At 39.2% G+C, this 17,814-nt stretch overlaps 1 pseudogene; it reads left to right on the forward strand.

Annotated features, from left to right (window-relative positions):
• The first annotated feature begins 6,628 nt into the window (after nucleotides 1-6,628).
• LOC118566319 lies at nucleotides 6,629-8,142 on the forward strand (annotated as a pseudogene).
• The last annotated feature ends 9,672 nt before the right edge of the window (nucleotides 8,143-17,814 follow it).

A 17,814-nucleotide genomic window follows, 5' to 3' on the forward strand; every position in this document is an offset into this window, starting at 1 on the left:
CAAGTTTTCAGGAACTAATGTACTTCTTGGGGTGGGGTGGCTGAGACAGGATGTAGCTATGACAGCTTACTGACATTTTAATACCAGATAACAAAGACCTCACCTAAAAGTGTGTGTGCACAGATCATTTCTATCTGTCTTTGTCTGGAACTCTCTTCCCTCTTTGCCGATGTGGACTCTGATTAGGGGACACACAGGGTTAAAAAAGCTGATACTTTCACACGGTTCATTGTTTTATGGAGCCCAGCTGTCTGACTTAATCTCCCAAAGGCACACAGCCTCCTGACTATGATGATGACACGTATATGGCTCTTGCCTTAAAGTACTTCTGATTTAGACAAAGAAACAGCAAAAATAAAGAAAAAAAAGAAAAAGATGTACACATCTGTGTTCCCCGCATCGTGGGAATTCTCCGTTCCTTACAGAATAAAACACACCAACAACTTGTGTAATCACAAGCTGCGTATATCTCACTTGACTTCAGTTTATGAGGTTTTTATACGCCTAAGTGATCATTGCAAACTGGTCTTGTTGATTGGCTTCAGATGAAATATTGATACAATAATGTTTGAATAAGAAGAAAGTTGATGTGATTAATGTTGTGTTGCATGAATGACCAATGAAATCAAACTCAAAGAAGGTTTAAAACAAACAGAAGAGAAGCAAATAATATGTGACAAAGATTGGTTGTATGTGGTCACTATAAAATGATACGGAGAATTTTAGGACACAGTAAATCTCTATTAATGTTTAAACTATAGGTTTCCTTGTTTGGTGTTTTGCTACAGATAGCATTAGTATTATTTGAAATATTGTTTTCTTTTTGCGCTGTCCACTGTGGCTACGCTCTCTTTCAGGAGATGTGAATGCTCCAGGTCAATGACCCAATGCAATCCGCTGGGCTTCCTTAGATACAGTACTTTTTAACCAATCTGTCTGTATGACTTGAATTAATTGTGTTGTGAATTGGTGCTATATAAATAAAACTGGATTTAATAAAATTTAATTTATATTCTTAAATATCACTTGACAACAAACTTTTTCTCTTTGGCTTTTAACATAATGTGGGTCTGATATTGATTGCACTCTTGCGTCTGATTAGTGTACCACGTTGATACGTTTAAGATTTAAATTGTTTTTCTTTGTGTCTCATGTGCTATATAAAACAAAAATGCTATGCTATTGCAACTATAATTCAACTTGGCATAAAATAGCATGTTAACACCATCAAGGTGAGATTCACAAGGAGCTCTTAGCTTAAAACATGATCAACTAAAGGATGGTGGACAGCTTAGGTTTTCTTCAAGACAAGACTTTAGGATACGGTTAGATTATTCTCAGATACTTTCAGATTTGATGTACATACACTGCTCACAAAATTAAAGGGAACACTAAAATAATATCCTAGATCTGTCATGTTTGTCTATGTGAACCCGTACAGAGCACACACACACACAGAGTTTGTTCTATTGCAGTTTATTGAAAGTAATGAGTAGGATGATGATCACCAGAGTTAATAACCGGATTGGAGATGATGGGTGCAGGAGCAGGCTGACTGGAAAAGACTGGAGAGAGTTCTAGGATTGCAGGACTGCTATCAGACCAGAGATGCAGAGTGAGACAGTTCTAGGGAGAATAGGGCTGCTGGAGTACAGGGGCACAGGAGATCCAGGCAACAAAGCAGCGAGCAAACTTGGAGCACAGGGGTAGCAGGCAGTCCAGCAACAGAGCAGAGAGCAAACTTGGAGCACAGGGGTGGCAGGAAATCCAACAGTTAGCAGAGGCCTTTACTTGAGGCACAGAGGAGGCAGAAAATCCAACAGTTAGCAGAGGCTTTACTTGGAGCTCCGTGGTAGCAGGAGATGCAGCAACTAAACAGGGAGCAAACTATGTTGACAGATGTGGAGTGAGTGGAGACTGATGAGAACAGGACTAGACAGGCATGGTGTTGGTAGAGACTGAAGACGAGCCGGCAGGGAAGAGAAGACTGAGGGAGGCTTATGTAGGGAGGATGGCAGGTGGAGTAAATTCTGACTAATTAGTGCCTGACAGGTGTGACTGATTGCTGAGGGAGTGGAGGGTAAGCAGAGTGAGAGGAGGAGGAGGAACTGAAAAATTACAGGGAAAAAAGCCAGACCAAAACTAAACCATGACACAATCTCAACTAATTTAAAATTCTCATTGAAATTTTTTATCATTAACACAGTGGGAATGATTGAGATGAAAATAACACAAACATTATGAATGTAAATTTAAATTATTGCACAGTGGAGATCTGGATTTTGATTCAGACTCAATGTGAAAGTGGAAAATAACATATTTCTCCAATTTTAGCTTCCCTTCATTGGCTTCCTGTTAAATCAAAAATAGAATTTAAAAATTTCCTTCTCACGTATAAAGCCTTTAATAATGAAGCTCCATCATATATCAGTGCACTGATTACATCGTATGTTTCTTACAGAGCACTTCACTCTCAGACTGCAGGTCTACTTGTGGTTCCTAGAGTCTCTAAAAGTAGAACGGGAGGCAGATCCTTTAGTTATCAGGCTCCTCTCCTGTGGAACCAACTCCCAGTTTTAGTCCGGTCGGCAGACACCCCGTCTACTTTTCAGACTAGGCTTAAAACTTTCCTTTTTGACAAAGCTTATAGTTAGAGTGGCTTATGTTACCCTGAGCTATCTCTGTAGTTATGCTGATATAGGCTTAGGCTACTGGAGGACATCAGGGTCTATTTTTCTCACTCTGCTGAGTTATCCTACTGTTCTCCAATATGCATTGCTTAATTGTTATTTCATCTTTTACCTTTTTGTAATTTTTTTTCACCTGCACCTGGTCTGGCGTTCTGTTACCTGTGACATCATCTAGGGAAAATAGATCACCCGCTATTACCATCTAATGTAGAAAAGATTCCTTGATCAATGTGTGCTTCTGTGCTTTTTTGTCTCTCTTATTGTGTGTCTGCTCTGTCTTTCCTAACCCCCAGTTGGTCGAGGCAGAGGACTGTTCATACTGAGCCTGGTTCTGCTGGAGGTTTTTCCTTCCCGTTAAAGGGGAGTTTTCCTCTCCGCTGTCGCTTCATGCTTGCTCAGTATGAGGGATTGCTGCAAAGCCATCAACAATGCAGACGACTCTCCCTGTGGCTCTACGCTCTTTCAGGGGGAGTGAATGCTGTTTGTCAACACTTGATGCAATCTGCTGGGTTTCCTTAGATAGGAAACCTTTTGACCAATCTTTATAATCTGATTGAAATTGACTTTGGAAAGTGCCTTGAGATGACATGTATCATGAATTGCTGCTATATAAATAAAATTTAATTGAAATTTTAATTGAAAATGACAGGCTGATTCAACATCAGTGAATATTCCTCAAGACAAGTTTATGAAGCTCAATAGTGTGTGTGGCCTCCACATGCCTGTAGAACCTCCTGACCATGCCTGGGCATGCTCCTGATGAGACAGCGGATGTTCTCCTGAGGGATCTCTCCCTATACCTGTATTTGAGCATCAGTTAGCTCCTCAACAGTCTGTGCTGGCGTTGGTGGATTGACCGAAACATGATGTCCCAGATGTGCTCAATTGGTTTCAGGTCTTGGGAATAGGCGGGCCAGTCCATCAATGCCCTCATCATGCAGGGACTGCTGACACATTTCAGCCGCATGAGGCCTAGCATTGTCATACATTAGAAGGAACCCACGGCCCACTCATATGGTCTCAAAACGGGGTCTAAGGATCTCATACCGGTACCTTATGGCAGTCAGGACACCTGGAGGACTGTGTGGCCATACAAAGAAATGCTTCCGCACATCATGAATGACCCACCACAAAACCGGTCACGCTGGAGCATGTTGCAGGCAGCATAACATTCTTCATGGTGTCTCCAGACTCTGTCACATCGGTCACATGTGCTCAGAGTGAACCTGCTTTCATCTGAGTACAGGGTGCCAATGGCGAGACTGCCAATTTTGGTGTTCCCTAGCAAACGACAATCGTCCTGCACTCTGTTGTGCTGTAAGCGCAGGCCCCATATATGGATGTCGGGCCCTCGTAACACCCTCATGGAGTCTGTTTCTGACCAATTTAGTAGAAACACAGACATTTGTGGCCTGTTGGAGGTCATTTTTACAGGGCTCTGGCAGTGGACCTCTTGTTCCTCCTTGCACTAAGGAAAAGCGGTCCTGCTGCTGGGTTGTCGCCCTCCTACGACCCCCTCCATGTCTCCTGGTTTACTGGCCTGTCTCCTGGTACCTATTCCATGCTTTGGACCGCCTGCAGAATCACTATTTTGTAGAGGTTGTCTTGCTAATTGCCTCTCATTTCCATCTGTTGTATGTTCCATTTGCACAGCAGCAGGTGAAATTGATTCACAATAAGTGTTACAACCTAAGTTGTGACAATTCCACAAATGTGTAAGTGATTTGGAGTTACATTACTTTGTTGAGGTATTCCCTTTATCTATTTGAGCAGTGTAGTTCTTTAGGCCTCACCCATCTGCTTATATTTCTCCCTTTTCCATTTCCTCTTTTAAAGAGAAGACAACACAGTGTGCGATCATGTTTGAGTTGAAAGACTGCATAGAAAAATATAAACCTTTACCAGACAGAAAGTTTGAAGACCTATTGATTGAGACTACTGAAAATGATCACAAGGAAAAAAGACTAATAGCCAGAACAAACATTCAGTTAGTAAAAAAAAAAGAAAAGCAAAACACTGTGTAAGGAAAGATACACTTTGCTTTACTTCACAGCTCACCTTAGTTATTTAAAATCCGAAAATAGGAGAATGCTGCTCTTTAGGAATCCTTAGATTCTGTGGCCCACAATGTATTTTTACACCCTTTTACATTGCTTCACAGAAAAATTATCCATACCAAAATAGCTGTTTAACTTTACTCCATTTAAAGAGCAAAGCACTACTGCAGTGTGGTTAAAATGCTAGCGCAAGCGTGCTCAGTGCCCGTGAGAACCGCACAGAGGTGAGAAAAAAATGTTTCTATACTCGTCCTTAATCTGAAACCAGAATTCAAATTGGCTGAAGAAACATCTGAGGATTTAGGCAGTAAAAGTGCATGGCTAACTTGTTTTTACAATGCGTGACAAAAAGCAGAACACACTAAAAGCTGAAAATGGTGAACAGATAAAATGGGGGGGGGGGGCACTCTCTCTTTCCAGCTGTAAACCGTTGAATATCCTCATGGTGGGTTTACACATCTGAGCAGCCACAGTAACATTGCATGCCCTGCAAAAAGGCAAATGATGTATCCTGGTTGAGTATAATAAAAATTATACATATATCTGTCTCCTTAAAAAGGTTTGTAAATGTTTTTTTACATACTATGCAAACCCAACCCATCAGAAAGTTTCACTCTTTACCGCTGCTTATGAGCTTTTGATCATTTAAGATATTACTCCTGATTGCTACAATCATTAAAAGTTCCAGGGTGCTTGTTTTCTAAGTTACAGGATTCAGTATGTCAAATTAGTAAAGCCCGAGATATGAATTTTTTAGAAGGCTCTGTTGAAAAAGCAAACCCAAACATTTTGTTTTCATTTTTTTAAATTGTATTGCCAACTTGTGTAATGTAAGGACTGTGTTTGGAAAGATCAGCTGGTGTTAAAAGTACAGAATGCCAATAGATGAATAAAGGCTCTGACTGTGCATTATCAATTCGATTCAATTAAATTTTATTTATATAGTGCCAATTCACAACACGTAATCTCAAGGCACTTTTCAAAGTCAAATTCAATCAATTTGTGTTGCTAAGCTGGAGTTCAGTTCAGCAACACTTTTTTTACCCTTTCCATTCCTTTGATAGCAGTCCAGCTGTACATCTGCTTAGAGGAAGCTAACCCACTGAGTATTAAAGGAAACTGAAGACAAAAAAGTAACAATGATGGGCCTCATGGTTTCAATAGATTAGTATGAGTAATTCTAGGAGGACCGCCATTGTTTATTGTGTTGTAAATGCGGGCATGCTTTGTTTGATTCACTGCGGCTGGATACGTTTTTACATATGGGCCCATTTTTTATGTTTTTCTTGATTGGTGGGAATATCTGCCCTTGCTTGTTCTGTGTGGATGTGAGTAGATTGAAGACTAAATAATGTAAGGGAATTTAAATTAGGGAGACATGAAGATGAGCTCTGGTTGAGTGAGCTAAAAGATGAATTATTAGAGATGAGATATTGTCTAACAACAAATTAGTTGAAACTGGAAACCAGTTTCTACATAATTGCATCTAAAGAGCAAATAAACATCTACAAAAGTTGTTAAGTCCCATTTTAGTAAAATTTATTTATTCAGCTGGCTTGTTTTTCTCTGTTTTCATGCAATGTAGCTTATTTGCAGCATCATTCTCGGCCAGTCTACCTGCTGAGGAAAGAATGTGTCCTGAGGATATAAACTCATCTTGCAGACCCAGAGAGTCAATCACATGTCATCATGCTGTTCACTAAAATACCATGGGGTTATTTTAACTTCTATTCCCAGCAAAGGCTAGCATGACAAGATCTACACTGGATGGAGATGCTGGTGCAGACAGTTTTTTTTTTTTTTTTTTTTTGCAAGGATGCCCCTCATTTCTGTGTAAATATAAAGACATTTCATAATGGAAAATACCATTAATATTTGAAAAATATCAAAATGTATCTGGGTAAGATCTTTGACAGCTCCCTGAAGGATGCAGCGGCATTGCAGCAAACCAAGAGTGACTTGTCATCCTGGCTCACAGCCATTGACAAATCAGATCTCCCAGGAAAGTACAAGGCCTGGATGTACCAGCACGGAGTCCTGCCTAGAATACTCTGGCCCCTGTTAGTCTACGAGGTACCAGTGACAACGGTAGAAGCACTAGAGAAGACCATTAGCCAGTTTCTCAGAAGATGGCTTGGGCTCCCTCGGTCCTTGAGCAGCATTGCCCTGTATGGCCATTCCACCAAGCTGCACTTCCCTTTCAGTGGACTAATGGAGGAGTTCAAAGTCACCCGCTCAAGAGAGGTGATGATGTACAGGGACTTGGCGGACGCTAAAGTGGCATCGGCAGGAATCCTTGTCAAGACCGGAAGGAAGTGGCAGGCACAAGAAGCTGTCAGTAGAGCGGAGGCAAGGCTGAGGCATAAAACCTTGGTCGGAGCCGTGGCAGTGGGGAGGGCAGGCCTGGGTAGCTCTCCCAAGCTGCGCTAAGACCGTGCCAGCGGAAAGGAGAAGCGCCAACTGGTCCAAGATGAGATCCGTGCAAGGTAGAGGAAGAACGTCACATCAAGATGGTTGGCATGTCCAAGCAAGGGGCATGGACTAGGTGGGAGCATGTGGACCCTCGTAAATGCACGTGGGCAGAGCTCTGGAAAGCCGAACCTCTTCGCACAAAGTTCCTTATACAATCTGTTTACGATGTCCTCCCAAGTCCGGCCAACCTTCACACCTGGGGCCTGGAGGATAGTCCAGAGTGTAAACTGTGCCAGAGAAGGGGCACCATAGAGCACATTCTGAGCTGCTGCCCGAAGGCTTTAGGAGAGGGGCGGTATCGTTGGCGCCACGACCAGGTTCTAAAATCCTTGTCGGATTCACTCAGCACAGCGATACAGAACAGCAAGACCCAGGTTGCTCCGAAGCAGTCAATCACCTTTGTTAGAGCGGGGCAAAAGGCAAACCACCAGCCCAATTCCTCAGGGTGGCTCCTCGTTACCGCCCGTGACTGGCAGCTCCAAGTTGACCTAGGACGGCAACTCAAGTTCCCAGTTAACATAGCTACCACTTCACTCCGCCCAGATTTGGTGTTAACATCGGAGAGCACCAAGCAAGTGGTCTTACTGGAACTGACTGTACCATGGGAGGACCGTATTGAGGAGGCTAACGAGCACAAGAGGGCTAAATACTCGGAGCTCACCACAGAGTGCCGGAGCAATGGCTGGAAGGCCCGCTGTGAACCTGTCGAAGTCGGTGCTGAGGTTTTGCAGGTCACTCATTACAGAAAGTGTTCAAACTCCTTGGTGTTAGAGGACTGCAGTTGAGGAAAGCCACCAAGAACATTCCTGAGGCCGCAGAAAAAGCCTCGCGGTGGCTGTGGAGGGGGGATCCGTGGTGCGCTACTTGGACACAAGCCGGGGAGTTATCGTCCCCGGCTGGGTCGCCTGGGTGAGGGTGTCTGATTATTAAAGACCCGAAACACCCCGTGACCTCGGGTAAATCGCCGATGACGTGACGTATTATAGTTCCGTTCTGTCGTTCATTTAACTTAGACTTGGACAAACTTTATTGTCATTTTGTATGCACAGAGTGCGTACAGAACGAAATTTAGTTTGCACACAGCTTGAGAATTTCAGTGAATTGCAGTGGATTTCAGAATAAAGTAACTTTGCAGGATAGTTACAGGATAAAGTGCAGCAGTGATTTAACAGTACAGCAATTGAAATGTAAATAATGCAGGACACATGTGGTACAAAGTCCAGTTATAGCTGTCAGTCTGATGGCCGCTGGGAAAAAGCTTTTACAGAACCTGGTGGACCTGCAGCGAATGCTGCAGAACCTCTTCCCAGAAGGTAGCAGGGAGAACAGTCCATAGTGGGGGTGTGTGGGGTCTCTGATGATGTTATGGGCTCAGGACACACGTCGCTGTGATGAAAGGTCCTTAATGGAGGGAAGAGGAGCCCCGATGAGCCCTTCTGCTGTCCTCACCACTCTCCTCATGTTCTTTCAGTGGGCGGCACTGCAGCCTAACACTAAATGACCGACATCCCCACCTCTTCCCCTTTCATATTCACTGCCACCGCCGCTAGAAGCAGATGGTTTTGAATACTTATATAAAGTTGCACAAGGTCAAAGGAAATGTTTAACCTGAGTGTGAACTCACTGGCCAAAGCTCTTTGGCATGGAGGCAGCTTGCAAAAACATTTCACACTTTAAAAACAATGCATTAGACTTTTGGCTTTGTGATTATAGTTAAATGGAGGTGACAGATCGCAGGCCCTTGGGGCTGTGTGGTGAACAGGGCAGGGCAACAGAGATAAAAAACAACAACAAAAAACGCTGAATAAGTGTTATATGAATAAGCTCTTTAGCATAAACAGCAGATATTTCATAAATATGATGTGATCAACCTGGGTTTTAGAAATTTGAGAAAGTAAAAAACCAGTAAAAGCCCCTGGCCTATTAAAAACAATTCACCTCTGAAACCTAAAAGAACATTCAGTCTCGGTGCATGCGTTGAATCGTACAGTTTTTATACTGGAGATTTTTAATGAATGAGATAATCACTTGTAAGTTTGGAGCAGAAGCTTTATAACACATACTCAGAGATTAAGTGCAAATAGCACGAAACCTAAGCTGTTTTATAGAAGTGGCTGTGAATAGAACCATGCATCTTACTTTATCGACAGTCAGCAGTGACCATCTTTATACAAACAGTGTTTTTGTACTGAGCAAAACAAAAAGAGGAACTCTAGTTTGCCCATGAGGTTTCAGCTTTTCACAGGAACATAAGAACTTGCTGCACAATGCGCACCAAGCTAAACAGGCTGTCATTTCTATATTTTGTTCTCTGGCGGCTCCCTTAGGTGAGAAGAAAATCCAAAAATAAAGAACAATATATGCACTACCTCAGTTTTAATTCATTCGTTAATTTCCTAGTACTTTTAACTTGTAATTTTTCTGCTCGATCCTTCTGTTCATCTACCCAGAACCAGCTTTCTAATACTAGGTAACATCTTTCACTTGTAAACACTTGTGGGGAGGTCTTGCTTTGTTTCCTACTTACTAAAGAACAGATTCTTACAAATATGGCAACATTTGTTTAACTGTTTAATGCTGGCTGCATCTTGCTTCATAGAATACAACAGAATGGATTTGAATAGAATACAATAGAAATGTGCTTTATTGTCCCACAGTGAGGAAATTCTGGTGTATGAGCAGCAAAATGAAAGGGTAAAATCTATAATAACATCAACAGTAAGAATAAGAGACTAAACAGTAAGGGCAAATTTACAACATATTAAAAATAGCATACCTAGGTAAAGAAATGTGCAACTGTAGGGTGTGGATTAAAAAAGAATCATGTATGTATGTTTATGTACAAAAACAACAACAGACATTAAAAAAGGGCTCTGACGTTAACGCTTACGGTTATTGGGAGGATTGATGGTTCCAAAGTCCAACAGCTGGATGGAGGCAGGATCTGTGATAGCGCTCCTTAGTACACCTAGGATGTAGCAGTCTGTCACTGAAGAAGCTCTCCAGCTCCGTAACAACTTCATGCATGGGCTGGGAGATGTCCGACAGTGATGTTCATTTTACTAGAGTTTGTCTCCCACCACATGCACTGGGTTGAGGGGGAGTCCTAATAAGACACCGCTGATGAGCTTACTGAATTTAATCGCTTCCTCTCAGTTGTAATTAAGATGCTGCTCCAACAAACCACACCATATAAGATGGGTGATGCCACCACAGAGTCAAAAAAGATCTTAAGGAGCATCACCTGCACTCCAAAAGACCTCAGTGTCCGTAGCAGGTAGAGTCATGTTTGACCCTTCCTGTAAAAGTCATCAGTGTTGTGACTCCAGGCCAGTTTATTGTTCTGGTGAACACCCAGGTACTATGGCAGAGTCATCTGAGACCTTTTGAGGAAGGCCAACTGGGGAGTTGATGGGGAGTTAACTTCTTCAGATTCACGTTGGGACTCTGGTTGCGCCACACCAAACTATCAATGGTAGTTTCAGTCAGGGACTGCTCAGTGTTCCCTTGCTGCAAGAATCTTTGTAGAATAAGTGTTGTTATATTTGGAGGGTGCTGTTCGTGGGTGAAAAGGAAACAAAGAACCTGGGTTCAAATCCGGGCGTGGGAGAGTGCATGTTCTCCACATATATACGTATGTGTCATCTATGACTAGTAAAGCTTCCTCTCACAATCCCTAAACATAAATCCGCATATTTGTTTTTTCTCTAGAATGGACTGGGAATCTGTCCATGACCCTGCAAGGACAAGCGGGCATTGACAAGTGATGGATAGACTGTCAGTCAGGAGAAAAATATTGGTCAAATTAAGATTACTTTAAATTTGAATCATCATGAACATTTTAGGAATAACTAGGTAATTTCCAGCATTGTGCAACCTTTCGCACAGTGTGACCAGAAAGCTCCTCCATCTCTACCTGCTGCCTGGACCAACCTAGGACTGAACTCTCCACTATGGGAGACAGGGCCTTCCAGGCAGTCGCCCCACGTACATGGAATGCCCTCCCAGAGATCCTGAGGGCCCCACAAACTGTGGGGGTGTTTAAAAAGCACCTAAAGACATTCATATTTCAAATGGAATTTTAAAACTTATGATTTCAATTTTGCTTTTTTGGTGTTTATTATTGTGTTTTTGTTTTTATTATACTTTGGGAGCTGTTTTCTCTTGTTTGAAAAGATAACACAATGGTTTTTATTTTGTATATATATATATATATATATATATATATATATTTTTACATATTTAGCTAGATTTTATTATCTCGTTTTTTTTCCTGAGTTTTGTTTAGTAATGCTCCGCCATGTTTTATTTCTGAGCACATTTCAGTCTGCTTCCTCTCTCCTTGCCTTTAACCTCTTAAGACCTGAGAATTTGGTCCAAACATAGGCTTAGGCCTATGCCAATTTCCATATTAGACATATTTTAGACATTTCTGTACCTCAACTCATAAACTCTCTACAATGTAATGAGGTCAGACCAAAAACACCAATAATCGTTTTTTTCTTTTTGTACATTAGGTTAATTAAAATGTTTTATTTGATCATGTTGTCTATCATATTACAGCTTAGTTCACTTCAAAAAAAGCAACTTCCAGCCTGATCGTGGCAGGCCTCCAGGACATATCCTGTTATCTAACAACTTTCTTCCTGATCAAACCAAGATAGTGTACACAGAGTTTTGGTGTTTTGTGCCGCCCCAGTTGTTTCCTTTTTATAGTTTCTTTCAGAGATCTCAAACAATAAGGAGGGACATGGATGTAGCCTTGCTGTCTCAACAACTTCCTGTAGAATCCAAAACACAAAGGTCAAAACAGCGTCTTGTCTGACTGCTCTGTATCGGTTTGCACACAGATGACTGAACTCAGTTATTATTTTTCTGTTTCCTGTTCTGAGGCGGCTCATGCCCAGACCTGGTTATTATTGTCTCTGCTTTGAAAATGGTGCTAATTTCTTATATACTCAAATTCATGTAGTACCTATTTCTCAGCAATAATATTAACTTTTGTTTAAAAGTACCACTAGAAGTGGGGTTTTCAATGGGATCTGTTGGAAAGTGCTGGCCATTCACCCCATATGTGAATCATTCCCTGTACATCAGTTGGCTTGTGGTTTACCAAACTGCTAGCTTCTTAGTTTACGAGCCAGAAAGGAATATTGCTGACAGAGCTATAAGAGCTCAGCGACCGTGTGTGTGTTTTTTGGATTAGTGAGGCGGGAGGGTAACAAAAAGCAAAGCAGTAATACAGTTAAACTCAAAGTTATTCATACTTCAGACATATTTAGAGTTACAGGTCTTATCATTCAACCCAGAAATTAGCTTTAGACTGGAAAAAAATGCACAGGGATGTCCCAAAAGATAATAAGACAACACACAAGATCTGGCACCACCACTACTACTACTACTACTACTACTACCAGTGTTGTGTAGTAACGAAGTAAAAATACTTCACTACTGTACTTAAGTATATTTTGGAGTACTTTATACTTTTCTCGAGTATAACATTTTTTGATAACTTTTACTTTTACTTCACTATATTTCTGAACTTAATTGCATACTTTTACTTCAATACATTTTCAATGTTTGCTTTAGTTACTCGTTAAAAAAAGAGTAACTAAACCATGTTCTTAGTATACACCCCCTGGTCTAAATTTTGCCTGCACTTGGTTGTGTACAATTTTAAAGTGCATAGCACTTACTTGAAGAAGGAAAACTGAAAGCTTACAAAAAGGTTGTATTTTCTATTTAAACTTGATCTAAATTTCTCCTGCACTTGGTTGTTTGTTATTTTAAGTGAATTTGACTTTCTAAGTTTACCAAAATGTAAAAAATGTCATTCAAACTGCATTTGCTTTGTTTTACTTTTTACTTATACTTTTTATTATATTACTTGAGTACATCTATTTTTACAGTAATTGTCATACTTAAGTACAAGACATTTCAGATACTTTAAGACTTTTACTCAAGTAACATTTCAGTCAGTGACTTGGACTTTTACCAAAGTCATATTTTAGAGAGGTACTTATACTTTTACTTGACTCTGAGATTTCAGTACTTTATACAACACTGACTACTACTACTACTACTACTACTACTACTACTACTTCTTCTACTACTACTTCTACTACTACTAATTTCCATGTTTTCATTAACATTCTTACAATAAAGTCTTGTTAAAATACTTCAGTTTTACTTCCAGTGAGAAGAAAGATGTTGGTAAAATTACAGGACTACTTGAAGAATATATCTGTCAAGGGTATGAATAATTCTAGGCTTAACTGTGTATATTTGTTTTCTTTTCTGTTTTTTTTCCCCAATGAGAAACATTTCATTTCATACAGGCTCCAGACCAAAATGCATTGCCTTGTGTATTTCTAAACCGATACTTTAGACCTGTCTTCTAATGACAGGTAGATTCGCACATTTAGTGACTAATGTCTGTGTTTTAGCAATTCTAACATTTGCAGCATGTTTTTGTCACTTAGACTACATTACATTTTTTAGCAAATCATGATTTGCTAAGGTTTTCTTTGTGAGCCCGTTGAAATATATTTTTTTCTATTCATATTCTTAGTTTAACTAAGAGTGGCCATTTTAGTCAACAACTTTGATATTTTGAATGTTTATGGAGTCACAAAAGTTCATGGCTTTTTTGTTCTCAGTCAACATAGGCTCCCAGTTTTTGTTGATCAAAATTGTAAATGTAACACATTGTTTCTCTTTCATAAAATCATGGTCTGTTTCTTTCAAAGTATCTAAAAGTATGACAAGAAGGGCTCTGCGCATTTATAAGACACGAAAATGCCTTTTACGGTTCGTTAAACAGGCATTCAGCATGCTGCCTCTGCTGAACGTTGTTTCACTGTGTGTCAAAAGAGCATTTCCTTTATATAGCTGTCACAAAATAGCTCTCGAATATACAGGAAATGTGTAGTCTCCGTTTGTCACACTTTGAAAATTCTGCTGAAGTCACAATGGAAAAAAACACTCTTGTGTTTGTGCTTGAAATTTGCTGCTAGGCGATGTAATTATATGTTAGATATTATCTGTATGAGAAATATTTTCTGTGGTATGAGTAATATATTTTTTTAAAGAAAGCATTCAAGATTATTATTATTTTTTTTTTTTTACATACAGGGTGTGAAACGGAAATGTGTTAATGTCCGAAGGAAGTTGCAGTTTATTGAGCACACTTCTTCTTTTTATTTCAGTGGTTTGAAATAGGCCTCTGATATGTGTAATAACGTTTACAACAAACACTATACAGAACAATGGACAAGACATATTGCTCTAAGCTTAAGTCAAACGTCCTGTTATATTTACATTCTTTTAGATAATAAGTTGTAAACAAGAGTTTTCCTCCACTGGACCAATCAATTTTGATTATCAGTAGTCATTTAAGTGTTTTTTTACAGTCAGTGTCTACAATACTGCAAAGATTTTACTTTGGCACGAAATAGAACGGTGTTCGTATTTCATCAAAGGTTGAGCATGGAAAAATTGCATGACCTAGTGGACAATAATGTTATTACATTAGCGGTTTGTAAAATTTTAATTAATTCAGTGATTTATTCATTCACTTCAAAGCTAATTGTAATGCTGGTAAAGCCTGAGGAGACATTATCTATCTATCTATCTATCTATCTATCTATCTATCTATCTATCTATCTATCTATCTATCTATCTATCTATCTATCTATCTATCTATCTATCTATCTATCTATCTATCTATCTATCTATCTATCTATCTATCTATCTATCTATCTATCTATCTATCTATCTATCTATCTATCTATCTATCTATCTATCTATCTATCTATCTATCTATCTATCTATCTATCTATCTATCTATCTAAAGGTGAGAATTTATATTTTGCAATTTTCTTGGTAATGCTGAGCAAGGTCATCAGTGTGAATTTCAATTTAAGCAATTTTTTATTTTTACTGCTAAAAATGAGTCTGCTTAGATGCAATATAGAACAAGAATTACCTCATGTTATTGGCTTCGAAATTTCAAGCGGAACCACAAACTCAGCAATTTTTGTAAGTTTGAGGGAAACTCCTAAAGATGCTGATATAAGCCCTCTAAGTGGCCTTTTTGCGCGTTTTCATGTACACCACTGAACCCAGAGGGCTGCTTTTGGCTAAATGATCAAATATGTTTCATGTTAGCAGCAAAATATTTTCACTGCACACCATCTTTTATCCTAAGGTTTAAAAAGAGATGGTATAGTGTTGAATGCAACCCACTACTAGGTAAAACATATCTTAGATTTTACAATGATAATCCCCATGATGTTTCCGATACATTTAATAATTTATAACATGTATATAAAATCGAAAGAAAAAACAACAATATTTTAGCTATTAATAAAAAAGTCACATAAATCATGTTGTTCCTCGAGGTTTCATTCATTAAGATGTTATCTTAGTCATGTTGTACACTTTTAGGTTTCGAAAAAGACAATGGGTTAGCCACTTTCTGTGATTAAATATACTCCTTGAGATGATTGGTTTCAGGCATTTGTAAAACATGCATACATACAATCATGTTTTAAAAATTTTTATTTACTGAACCTTTAATTCAAGAGTTTTTTTCTACTAATAGACTAATGTTTTTTTTTATGTATCCTTTATTTCACTCGGTTGTTCCATTGAGATTAAATATATTTATTAGAGAGACCTGGCCAGGAAGGCAGCAGAACAGTTACATTTCTATAAACAATAGGGGAAATACAATTTACAATGAAAACATTGGTCATACAAAACACTTGCACAAAACAAATGTGGCGGACTGCAATGATCTTTAATCTTTCTGTGTGCCTGTTCCTTTTAAAACATTACTTTTAATGCAGTCAATCTTAGGGCTTTTGAAAATGTATCTCAGTTGAGAAATTTTTTACATTGCTTGCTCACAGAAAGAAGGAAATGAGCATACTGTATCTAAGTTTCCCCAAAGCTGATTTCCTCCCTCTTAAAACGTGTGTATGTGTGTATTTTGTGTGACAGTGCAGTCCTTGCTTGATTGAGGATTCACCATGATAATCTGGAGACTTACTGCAGTTTATTGTCCCTAAATAGTGTGGGGTGTTATAACACCCCACCAAACGGCATCATAACAAGAAATATTGAGCTCATTCGTAGTCATAATACAGAAGGGAGGTACTCCCGGAACAATGCAAATAAAGGTTGTGCTAATAAGCCATCTAATTGAGTGCTATTGCATTTTTCAGATTTGCGGCATCCACTACACTATTTCTATTGTTTTTTTTTTTGGGCATTCTGCTTTGGTCTGAAAGTTATTTCCAGCAAGTTAAGGCATCAAAGTATGCTTTTAAAATCTGAAAAATCAGGTCTTTGCATCCAAAGAAGTGAATTATGAAATAAATGTTTTATCGACTGATTGATCTATTACATAATATTCCTGGACGTAATAATATCTGATAAAATATTAGCCGCATGATCTAACAGACTTTGATGCCCTATAAAACCTGTTTGATCCACAGTGGTTAATGTTGTTAATAGGAATTGGGAAAGTTATTGTTTTACTGGACCAGCAAATATTTTGCCAGACATTTTATTCAAGTAAGAGTAACACTATTTTTTTAAATAACATCACTCAAGTACAAGTTAAAAGTGCAGTGCAGTAAAACTACTCCTAAAAGCACATTTTGTTCAAAACGTTACTCAAGTAAATGTAACTGAGTAAAGGTAACCAGTTACTACTAGAAGTTAAATGATACATCGGCTGGCCGAAATTAGCATTTTTTTTTCTGTATCTGCATTGGCTGATACATGCATCTGTTCGCCGATCAATTATATAAAAACCCACGTCTGATCTCCAGCTGGTTAGCAGCCAAGCTGCCATCGCTGTGTATGTGTTTGTTCCCATGAAGAACCATGTATGCACATGAAAACTATTACCAATCACTATGTGTACAGCATCTAACTATAAATCAAATAATGTCCGTACACTGCAACTGTGGTCAGTGTTTTTTTTTCTCCCCACTGAACTAAAGAAGCGCTTTTGTCGCTTTTACACATTCATTAACTATGAGCAATGCGCTGCTCCAACAGTGGTGATGCAGGTTTATTTTGGTGTGCCTTTCAAACTGCGGTCTGAAGCTGGTTGTTAATATTAGCTGGTTTAAATACAGGTTTGACACTTGTGTAACACTTGTTATCATGTGTCAATACCGGCTTCAAGAATCGTCCCCAAAAAATCGGCAGCGCATATCGGGTTTTGGTTAGACTGATGTCGAATAGAATCGGCTTTGGCCTTCAAAAAATTCTGTATTGGTCGATCTCTATATACTATCGACCTCTGAGTTTAAGCGTTCACTGCTGTAAAACTCAATAATGTGTTTGTCTTAAATTTAACCTATCTGGATCAATTTAACAACACTGAGTTGATAATTATTGATAGGTCTCCTGCATACTGCATGAATCACATGCAGTATGAAAAATCTAAAGTGGATTCTGGTCCCTAAAGAGAACAAAATCCAAAAAGCTGCAGGTTTGTTGAAGTTATCTTCTACATGATAATGTAATAACATCAGGATCATTGCACTAGCTGCCCTGACTTGTGTTTTACCTTA

Source organism: Fundulus heteroclitus, chromosome 16 (genome assembly GCF_011125445.2).
Source record: "Fundulus heteroclitus isolate FHET01 chromosome 16, MU-UCD_Fhet_4.1, whole genome shotgun sequence".
NCBI classification, from domain to species: Eukaryota; Metazoa; Chordata; class Actinopteri; order Cyprinodontiformes; family Fundulidae; genus Fundulus; species Fundulus heteroclitus.